This window comes from Ips typographus, linkage group LG2 (genome assembly GCF_016097725.1).
Source record: "Ips typographus isolate SLU linkage group LG2, UJ_Ityp_2.0, whole genome shotgun sequence".
Classification (NCBI taxonomy): domain Eukaryota; kingdom Metazoa; phylum Arthropoda; class Insecta; order Coleoptera; family Curculionidae; genus Ips; species Ips typographus.
The window spans coordinates 7,638,678-7,650,689 of record NC_138423.1 but is presented as its reverse complement, the minus strand read 5'-3'; the positions used below and the strand labels follow the sequence as shown (position 1 = coordinate 7,650,689).

Sequence of the window (12,012 nt, the reverse complement as noted above, 5' to 3'; positions counted from 1 at the left end):
AATCAAGTGGTTTGGAATCAAACAATTCAGACTTAAAGGTTGCATTCTTATTTTTTTTTTTCAGTGGGAATGTTCAAAGATATAAATTAATAAGCAAGCACCATTGGATTCGGTTCTTGCACCATGTAGCTCCGGTAAATCGAATACCCGAGCACTTTTTTTTTACGCCAGACGAAATACTTTTAGGAGCGATCATATCATTATTATGCCAGCCGTGAGTAATGGTAAAAACAACAAAACACCGGCGAATTTTGTTACCTGCCATGTAAGCTTATTAAAACAAAATTCAATACCTTTGAAGGTAACAATGTCATCCCTCCTTTATAATTAACATTTTTTTCTCGCACGTCAGCATTGCTGGGCTTTTCCAGGACGGGCAATTAAAAAAAGTTTCGAGTTCCCTGCCATAATAATTGCACGTTTTACCGAACTTTTTCATGTTTCGGGTTACACAATCGGCCAGTCAAGTACAGTAATTTTACCTCACAGACAAGAGAGCTGATGGTACAAATGCAAATGTGTACTATTTTTCATAAATAAAACCACATAATTGTTATTTGATATTAGAGCGAATTTACCACAAAAAGCCCTAACCTAACCTCCTTCTTCCACCTTAATCTACGGTTATAATTTGGCGCAGTTAGTAAGATAAATTATAGTTTATTTTGCTCGTCATACGATAATTTTCTATGACATTAATTTTAGACAGTTTGTTATCAATAATAATATGTTTAACTTTTTTCCTAGTTCTACAGTCAACTGCTTCACTAACTTTTAAAATAAGTTTATTATCATTAGAACTGTTTACATCAACAAGCATTAAAACTTGTATTTTGTTTAATATTTGATTTGACTTTTATTTTTCACTAATTTGTGAAAACTTGAACTTAATAACCTAATCTAACCTAATTTTGAAATAATATTTTATTATTAGGTACAACATACAAAATTTACAAACACACACATTTTAACAAACCAAAAGAAAAACAGGTAAAATTGAAACTAACACTGTGCCAGCTAAATGAGTGTAAACCTAGTCACAAGGGACAGAAAGTCATTTTGAACCTTTACAGTCTCTTGCAAAATTTCCGTAACTCTAACCGTTTTCGAGATATATGTATTCGAGTTTTTTACTTTTTTTTGGAAATGGCATCCAAATTTTTAAAATTCTGTATCTCTGCAATTTTTGGGAGTTCAGCGACTGCAAATAGCTTAAAATGTTCGTCTTGAGCTGCTTTTTCACTTCGTGCAAAGCGCAACACGATTGAACATATACAGGGTGTTTAAAAAACAGTTCAATTTCGAAATAAAGTTTTGCCAGTCCTTAACGCGTTTACTCGGTTCTCAGTAGACGTAAACTCAGTCCACTAGGTGTAGAAAGTCATTCTGAACATTTATAGTCTCTTGCAAAATTTCCCTAACTCTAATCGTTTTCAAGATATGTATTCGCCTTTTTTACTTTTTTTTAGAAATTGCATCAAAATTTTTGAAATTCTCTACCTCTGCCATTTTTGGGATTTCAGCGACTGAAAATAGCTTAAAATGTTCGTCTTGAGCTGCTTTTTCACTTCGTGCAAAGCGCAACACGATTGAACATATACAGGGTGTTTAAAAAACAGTTCAATTTCGAAATAAAGTTTTGCCAGTCTTGACCGCGTTTACTCGGTTCTCAGTAGACGAAAACTCAGTCCACTAGGTGTAGAAAGTCATTCTGAACATTTATAGTCTCTTGCAAAATTTCCCTCACTCTAACCGTTTTCAAGATATGTATTCGCTTATTTTACTTTTTTTTGAAAATTGCATCAACATTTTTAAAATTCTTTATCTCTGCAATTTTTGGGATTTAAGCGACTGAAAATAGCTTAAAATGTACATCTTGAGCTGCTTTTTCACCTCGCTCTGACGGAAACACGATTGGACATGTACATGGTGTTAAAAGAACAATAAGAAAAACAGTTAAATTTCGAAATAAAGTTTTGCCAGTCCTGACCGCGTTTACTCCGTTCTCAGTAGATGTAAATTCAGTCCACTGGGTATAGAAAATTATTCTGAACATTTATGGTCTCTTGCAAAATTTCCGTAACTCTAACCGTTTTCGAGATATGTATTCGACTTTTTTACTTTTTTTTTGTAAATTGCATCAAAATTTTTAAAACTCTCTTTTTCTGCCATTTTTGGGATTTCAGCCACTGAAAATAGCTTAAAATGTACATATTGAGCTGCTTTTTCACCTCATGCTGACCGAAACACGATTGAACATATACAGGGTGTTCAAAAAGCAATAATAATAACAGTTAAATTTGCAACAAACGCTCTGCCAGTTGTGACCGCGTTTACCCGGTTGTAAGTGGGTTTAAACGTAGTCAACTAGGTGCAGAAAGTCATTCTGAACATCTATAAGGTCCTGCAAAATTTTCGTAACTCTAAGCGTGTCCAAGATATTCGATTTTTTAATTTTTTTTTGAAAATTGCATAAAAATTTTGAAAATGTCGTATTTTTGCCATTTTTAGGGTTTCAGCGACTAAAGAAACCTTAAAATGTTCGTCTTAAATTGCTCTTCCAGCTCGTGCTAACCGCAACTCGATTAACATATACAGGGCGTTCAAAAACCTGAAAGAATAAACAGGAAAATTTGAAACTAACGTTTTGCCAGTTGTGACGGCGTTTACCATGTTCTAATTGGGTGCACACACGTTTACTGGGTGCAAAACGTCTTTCTAAACATTCTTGGTCTCATGCAAAATTTCCGTAACTCTAACCTTTTTCGAGATATACGATTTTTTTACTTTTTTTTTTGAAATTGCACAAAAAATTTGAAAATTCCGTATCTCCGCTATTTTTGGGGTTTCAATGACTGTAAAAAGCTCAAAATTGTTGTCTTAAGTTGCTCTTTCAAATTCGTGCTAATTGCAACACAATTGAAATATACAGGGTGTTTAAAAAAAAAACAAAAGAAAAATTATTTATAACTAACGCTCTGACAGTTGTGACAAATTTTTGTAACTCTAAGCTTATTCGAGATATTCGATTTTTTGGAAATTTCTACAAAATTTAAAAAATTTTTGTATCTCCGCCATTTTTGGGATATGACAGAACCTAAAAAGCTCAAACTGTTTGTCTTGAACTGCTCTTCCACCTCGCGCTAATCGAAACAAGATTGAACATATACAGAGTGTTCAAAAAACAATTAATTGAAACTAACGCTCTGCCAGTTGTGACCTCATTATTCACACACAAATTTTTAGTCTCGTTGCGAGATTTTCGTTACTCCAACCGTTTCCCAGATATTCGATTTACTTTTTCACCTAACCTAACCTAACCTAAACTAGCGGTATAACTACCAATCTACTAATTGTCTTGTTAGACCAAATTAAAATGAAGTTTAGTTAATTTATGCTTCTAATTATTATTATTTTTTGTTAATTTTACTTTCTTAGGATTCGTTTGGTAAACTATCCTAATTAATGTGTAACGTATATTTTTAGTGTATTTTACTGCCTCTTACCGACTACTACTACATAATGGACGTGGATTACCGATTTGGTCGACTGTTTTGCCAATTTGCAGAGAGACCACCCAAGTAGAACGCATATTCGCGACATCCACGCTAAATTATATCATTAAACGGAGTCCAAAGCCTTTAACAAATGCCATTTCGGTCATGTAAATACTTCAAGATAGGAGATTTTATTCGTTTCTGAGGTTTGTCGCATCATTAACATCACCGTATTTTTTTCCCAGTAGATACTTACCTATGTCAGCAAGGTTTTCAGTAATAATTGTGTAATACAAAGAATTGTTTATTGGGTTTAATTCAAACCGATTCGGTGTAACACTGTCAAATTGATCATTGGTTCAGTAACATTATTCTAGTGTGTCAACTGCAAAAACGGCCAGGAAAATGTTTAGTTGGTTAAACAGGAGATCTACAACAGTGTTGTGGAGGGGCTCAACGAAGAGAAGCATAAGTTGTTGCCTTTGGAAGAGCATTATCATTTCCATGAATTCCATAGTCCTAAGTTGGAGGATTCGGACGTTGATGCCCAACCTATGATTCTGTTGCTGGGTCAGTACTAGTATTTGTTGGAGAGAGAGATATCACAGACAGATTTATTGCTGTTATGCATGATCAGAATGAAGGAGGTATTCCTGGTAATGCATTAGTAGTTGATCCTAAGAGACAATTTAGACCTTTGTCTAAATTTGGAAATGCCTTTTTGAACCGCCTTCAATGTCTATAGAAGCTTTGAGAGGACATGATGACAAAATTCGAATTGTTTTAAATAAAGCTGATATGCTGGATCATCAACAACTAATGAGAGTATATGGAGCAGTGTTGCAAACTCCTGAAGTGGCTGGAGAATACATTGGTTCATTTTGGGATCAACCATTAAGATATGATGCCAACAGATGGCTTTTTGAAGTTGAAGAACAGGACCTCTTTAAAGACTTGCAATCTTTACCTCGAAATGCAGCTTTAAGAATGACTTGATTAAAAGAGCAACTCTTGCTAAAGTACTCATATCTGGATCAAAATCTCAAAGATGCAAAGAAGAGCTTATTAAAAACTTAGGCCAAATATAAGATGAAACTTCAGAGGAAACATCAAATTTCTCAAGGAGATTTTCCAGAAATAAAGAAAATGCAAGATGTACTAATAAACATGGATTTTACTAAATTCAATCTATTAAAACCCAAGTTGTTGGATATTGTTGATAGGATGATATTTCAAAACTTATGGCAATCATTCCCTTGGAGGACACGCCTGCAAATAACACTGGGAGAGTGTCTGGAGGGGCCTTCAATAATGTTGAAGATACTGCTTCACCATTTGGCTACAAGAGAGGAGAAGGATTTGATAGAGGCCATGGAGAACATGATTGGATAGTCAACAGAAAGAAACCCAAATATGATGAGGTCTTCAAACCACTCAATCCTGTTGATGGAAAAGTTTCAGGAATGACCGCTAAATCAGACATGGTCAAATCTAAACTTCCTAATGCTGTTCTGAGCAAAGTTTGGAAATTGGCTGACGATTTGGAATATATAGACATGATGCACTATGTGCATTCTGACCGTAACTTTGGTAGCAAGCTACAAAAATGTAGTGACAAAACCAAAGTTTGGTTTGAGTTTACACAAAAATTTAATGCGGCATCTTTAGATAATGTCTTTCGACCCACTGATGCACTTAAGAAATATAATGAAAATCTAAAGGAAGACCTCTGTGTGAAGATGGTTTGCTTTCAGATATTAAAAAATCTGTTTTTGGTTTAGAACCAATTTGATAGTGATGCAATTTCAAGCTTTTCCTACAGTTGGTTAAGGGAAGAAGTTAAGTCATGAATTTTTGACCCTTCAGTTAAGGAAGCTCTAACTTGGTTACTGTGCGGTGGAACCGAAATTAGCCTGTTAAGGGATAGTTAAGTCAAAACCAAAGTTTGATGCACTAATGTTATAAATAGGAGGTCAAGAGATTAGTTAAAAGAGGAAGTTATTAGTTTTTTTGGATGAGTTTGGATTAGTTTTAGTAAGCCCACTGAAAAACTTGAGTAGAAGTCGTCTGTGTCCCAGCTTTGGAAACATCCAACAGAACTGTTCCTATCCTATTGCCTCATTTCTATTGAATCCAGCTGCGACATCCATTATCAGCCATTTTCTGTCCACTACTAAACACAGGCCTCTTTCATTTGTTTCCATGCTGTTCTGTCTTTCGCTGCATGGTACCATCTTCCTCCCGCTATGTTCTTCACATTATCCAACCATCTCCTCTGTGCCCTGCCGACACTCCTCTTTGTTTGCCGTGGTCTCCAGTGTACAAGCCTTGATACCCATCTCTCCACACTTGGCCTGGCAACATGCCCAACCCATAGTCACTTAAGCTCCGCGACTCGCTCTATTATGTCCACTAACTTCGTTACGGGCAAACGAGCCAAATTCAGCGTCTGATGTGGTCCCAACAGACGTAGAATGGCTCAAAAGTAACAAATATGCAGACTAGAACATCAGCGGAATCGATCTATGCCGGTTTTGAGACCAATTGCCTGTTCCATGGCTCTTGGTTTTCTTTTCCCATTTTAATGACATGACCAAGATACATATATTCATCAAAAATATCCAAAGTTTTCCCTCTGTACTGTTCATTATTTTTGTTTTTGATAAATTCATTTTTAATCCGTCATTTGCAGCTTTGTTCAGTTGTTCTAGCATGTTCTTAAGCTCCAGGATATCTGAACTGATGAGCACTATATCACCTGCAAAACGCAAATGGGTTAAACGACTACATTTTGTGGCACGAGACGGAGTCTTCCGACCGTCTACTACTACTTGCATTCTTGCACCCTGCCTCGTGCATTTTATTATTTTGCCATTTTCGAATATCTGATTTAATTTAATGAATTTATATTTTTTAAATGTTACGAATTTCTAATTAGACTCCTGAATATTGTCACGAATAGCATAGATTGCACTATGTTCCGTTACCTAGTCGGGCCCCGGTCTCCCCTAGTGCACTGTCTGAATCAGCAAGACCGGCAAATTGGGGTCACGATGTGGGTATTTAATCAGCGTCTCAAGCCATCGAAGATCACTGGTCTCTGGGTCGGTCTATCGAGCATCAGTCCGAACTTTCTAGTGCCCGGACGGCTCGATACCTTCTTGGAATCCAGGCTGAAAAGACGAGAGTTCTTACGCAACCCTGAGGTGACCGTCCGAACTCTTGAACCTATCAGTACTTGAAGTAAGTCCTTTGGGCGTGTCGGTCAAAGGGGTTCCCAGCTCGTATCGAGAGGGTTTCGCTTGGCGACACTTCAAGAGGGCTTGCAGGGCCTTAAGTAAGTCCTTTGGGCGTGCCGGACATAGGGGACCCAGCTCGTATCGAGAGGGTACCGCTTGGCGGCACTTCAGAAGGCCTTACGCCCATTCCCCCACACCCACGCATCGACACACCCCCTCTCAGAAAGTGTTCCATGCGCGTCCCGCCAGCGGCGGTGCTAGCGGCCCTCCTAGTCTGGGGGTAAGATCTATTTAGTGTAATCGAAGTAATAAATAAAGACCACATACTTGAGCTACGATTGTTGTTTCTCTTCCTACGCCACCCCCAAAACGTGACAATATAAGGATTTCCCAAGGATGGCTGATGGCACAGTAATTCTGGGGAAACAGGTAATCTTTTAGTGGTTTCTGTAAATCCTGATGCAGATTTCTCTGGAGCTTGATCCTCTACTGGTTATTTGGTTTGACTCAGTTTTCCAAATGCTATCCATGTCAGTTTGATTCTTCGTTTTATCTCCGCTGTTTGGTTTTCTTTTCCCATTTTAATGACATGACCAAGACACATATATTCATCAACAATATCCAAAATTTTCCCCCTGTACTGTTCATTATTTTTGTTTTTGATACATTTATTTTTAATCCGTCATTTGCAGCTTTGTTCAGTTGTTCTAGCATGTTCTTAAGCTCCAGGATATCTGAACTGATGAGCACTATATCACCTGCAAAGCGCAAATGGTTTAAATAGGTCCCATCAACGTTTACACCTTTTGGTTCCACTGTAGCATTTTAAAAACGTCTTCCAAGGCCAACGTAAAATGTTTTGGGGATATAGGATCACCCTGGCAAACTCCCCCGTTAATTGAAATTGTTTCGGTGGTCCGGTTTTCAGTAATTTTTACACGAAAAGTAGCGCTTCCATATATATTCTTAAGAAGGGTAGAATATCTTGAATCATATGTGGTATGTTGTATTCTGTTGTCTTCTCTATTAATATTTGAATGGTCTGCAAGTGATCAATCGCGATTATTATAGTTTTAAAAAAATGGTTTACTATTTCATTAATTCAGAATTCGAGACGACTACGTTTTGTGGCACGAGACGGAGTCTTCCTACCGTCTACTACTACTTGCATTCTTGCACCCTGCCTCGTGCATTTTATTATTTTGCCATCTTCGAATATCTGATTTAATTTAATGAATTTATATTTTTTACATGTTAAGGACTTCCCAAGGATGGCTGATGGCACAGTAATTCTGGGGAAACAGGTAATCTTTCAGTGCTTTCTGTGCAGATTTCTCTGTAGCTTGATCCTCTACTGGATATTTGGTTTGACGCAGTTTTCCAAAGAGTGTTGACTTATTTTAGGTTAGAGAGTTATTTTAAATGCGTATTGGATCTTCTGGTCTATTGTACTGTAACGGAGTAGAACGACAAAGATATAAAACTTGTTGCCTTTGTGATTGTAAGTGTGCATGTGAGTATTAACTACCATTATTAAAGAGCATTGAACGTAATGATAAAAGGCTTTACAGCACAGAATTTCTCCTGATTTTTCCCTTACTTATTTCGTTTTTATTCAGGGACGAATTAAACGGACCACCGGGTATACAAACAGGCCGGTGCCTTTGCGACTTATAAAAGTTAAAGCGATTAGTTCGCTTTGACAACTTGCGGTGAACAAGGTTACTATATTCTAAAGGAAAAGATGTAAACATATATCACCTTTTTGTGTGGCGTTTTAAGACTTTGCTGGTACGCCGACAATGGGTTTGAGACGTCCTGGTGAGGCGGCGGACGACCAAAATTGAAAAAACACCTGGTATGGGGTTGTGAATAAAATTGCAATGGTTTCTTATGACAAAAACACATCAATTGATGAGACGTTTGAATGATTTGAACTTGAAAGTGTGATTGAATCAAAATTTCTACACCATTTACACATGTAGTTTAGAAAGCGCCAGCTGAATTTTAGAAACCATAAGATGGATTTAAAAAATATCACTTGTATTTCAGAAAAGGTACTTTCAATTTTAGAATAATAACTTTGATTTTCGAAATTGCAATTTATTTTTATTAATCTGAAATTAGTCACTTGTATTATAGAAAAGAGCAGTTGGATTTTAGGCGTGGTCATTTGTAATTTGGAAAATTAAGGAAAGTAAAAAAAGTAAATAGTTTAACGAATATTTTTAATAACATTGTGGTTTAAGCAGTTCAATAAAAAATCGATTTATCTCGAAAACCGTTCATTTTATCGAAATAAAGAAAGAGTACAATTTTTCGATAAAAATGTCAAGATTAATGGCGTTTGCAGCTGAAAATAATGACAGCTGTCAAAGTTTAAGCAAACACTTTTATACTTTGCTTGTGTCACGTGACAGCTGTCATAACTGTCAAAACTCACTCACCAGTAACCTGAAAGTATAAAAGGTCAAATAGATGTGCTTCTTTTATGAATTGCACTGTAAGTGTGTTTACAGCTCCATGGCGCCAAATTTGACAGTTGGGACGTTAAGAAACACTTTAGTACTTTGCTTGCGTCACGTGACAGCTGTCATACCTGACAAAACTCACTTTCCAGTGACCAGAAAGTATGAAATGCCAAATTGATGTTTTTTTGATAAATTGTAATGTAAGTTGTGTTTATAGCTCTGTGAAGTCAAATTTGTCAGATCTGACGTTAAGGAACACTTTTATACTTTTCTTATGTCACGTGACAGCTGTCATTATTGTCGAAACCCGTTCAGCAGTGAAGTGAATGTATAAAATTTTAAATAGTAGCTAATTTGAGCAAAAATTGTGTCTTAGGTCCAGTTAGTTCCTGCCTTTCGAAGACGAGATACCTGGTTTTCATGTCAAATAGAAGGTCTCTTTCGATAAAACATTAAACCCAATAATCATTACAATATACAAAGTTTCAAAAGTTACTGCCAAAAACGTTAATTGGAAGGCAGTTCTTTGGGGCTCAATATTTCCCTTAAGAGTGACTTAAAAAAAAAATATATGAACAAATCGCATTATTTTGACCTCTCCTGCATGCCCCCGAGAGATTGTCATATTGTTATGGGACACCCTGTATATTTTATATAAATTAATACTCTCGATGGGCGGGTTTTTTTGCTTAAGTGATATTAAAAAAAACAATAAACTAATAACCACATAGAAACACAAAAAAATCTGAAATTGAAATAACGCGTTCTAAAATACAAGTGACCTTTTCTGAAATACAAGTGACGAATCTGAAATACATCTTACGTTTTCTAAAACCAAATTTACGATAATGAAATACAAGTTATAGATTCTGAAATCCAACTTATATTTTTAAAATCCAAGTGATATTTTCTAAACTACATGTGTAAATGGTGTAGGTTTTTGAAGTATGTTTCGTGATAATGAACTGACGACTGTAATAACTGCCAAAATTCTTTTCATAAAGCTAAAAAATACGTTTGGTACTGATTTTACTGGAATTTAAAAGTTTTCATATTTAAAAATAAACTAAAATTAAGTCAGAAACACAGAACCAAATGTTATAAATGCAAAAAATGTACTGATGAAAGTATAAAATGCATTCAACCAAAGTCAAACTGATTCTGTTACTTTTCATGTTTCCTTGTTTTGTACCTCTATGGGGTTGAATTTGACACGTCATAATTTTTTACAGTTTATTAAACAGTAATTGAAAAAAAGTATCATAATCGGCTTTCTTTTTCATTTTTTTTGGTATAATTCAACCACAAAACAATGACGATTACATAATTACGGTCGTTTCATTCTGTTCTAGAATACATTAAATTAAAAAGATAAATTACAGTAAACTCCACAAAAAGGTATTGGACCTGGATTTTGACCATAATAAACAATTGTAGCATGAAATGGCAATTTAGTTAAGTACCATTCATTCACACCGAACCCAAATCTGGTGTATTTTGACTTTTTTTCTATAAGAAGGGCGGTCCGTTTGTCGGCCAAATTAAAAATAAGGCTAAACCTCCCGGTTACCTGCCGTAGTTTGTACCGGGCCTATTTAAGTCCGACTCTTTAATTTATTTATTTTGAAAGTTATCCGGTCAGAAAAGACCATTAGGATCTTTTTGTGGCCTGCGAGATGTCAAAACACGGTTCGAAAGCTGTAATTTATGTGAGTTAGGGTGAAGGGCGAAAACTTCACAGGATCTTTTCTAATGTTATACTTAAAGAAAGAAATTTTGAGCTATTTTAGATAATCAGATTTATGTATTACAAGTTGTTCTCAATGACAACAATAATTTTGTTGATATTTGTCGTATTTTTAGTAATTAAAGATGAAAATTTCTCCGAAGTTTATTTTTGAAGAAAATGTCAATAAAATTCAAGAAACTAGAAGAATTCAAGTGTATGATCACATGAAAAGCAACAATTCATGCAATTTGGACTATTTGGAAATTATAAAATGCCAAGTATATGTGTTTCTTTGAGGAATTGTACTCTAAGTTGTGTTTACAGCTCTGTGAAGCGAAATTGGTCAGTTCTGACGTTAAGGAACACTTTTATAATTTCCTAACATCACGTGACAACTGTCATAATTGTCGAAATACGTTTACTAGTGCCCGGAAACTATAAAATTACAAACTGTAATGCTAAAATTTGAGGAACTACACTGTAAGTTGTGCTTAAAGCTCCATGGAGCCAAATTTAACAGTTGGGACGTTAAAAGCACTTTAGTAATTTGCTTGCGTCACGTGACAGCTGTCATAACTGTCAAAACTCACTCTCCAGTAACCTGAAAGTATAAAATGGCAAATTGATGTAAGTTGTGTTTACAGCTCTGTGAAGCAAAATTTGTCAGATCTGACGTTAAGGAACACTTTTATACTTTTCTTAGGTCACTTGACAGCTGTCATTATTGTCGAAACCCGTTCCCCAGTGACCTGAATCTATAAAATTTTTAATAGTAGCGAATTTGAAGAATTACAGTGGAAGTTGTGTTTAAAGCTCCATGGAGCCAAATTTGACAGCTGGAAAGTTAAAAAACATTTTAGTACTTTGCTTGCGTCACGTGACAGCTGTCAAAACTGTCAAAACTCACTCACCGGTGACCTGAAAGTATAAAATGTCAAATAGATGTATTTCTTTGACGAGTTGCAATGTAAGTTGTATTTACAGCTCCATGGAGCCAAATTTGACAGATCTGACATTAAGAAACACTTTTATACTTTGCTTGTGCCACGTGACAGCTGTCATAACTGTCAAAACTC

The 12,012-nt window shown here is 35.8% G+C and overlaps 1 pseudogene; it reads left to right on the top strand.

The window, feature by feature from the left end:
• The first annotated feature begins 205 nt into the window (after nt 1–205).
• LOC145740576 (EH domain-containing protein 1 pseudogene) lies at nt 206–5,216 on the top strand (annotated as a pseudogene).
• Nucleotides 5,217–12,012: the final 6,796 nt, after the last annotated feature.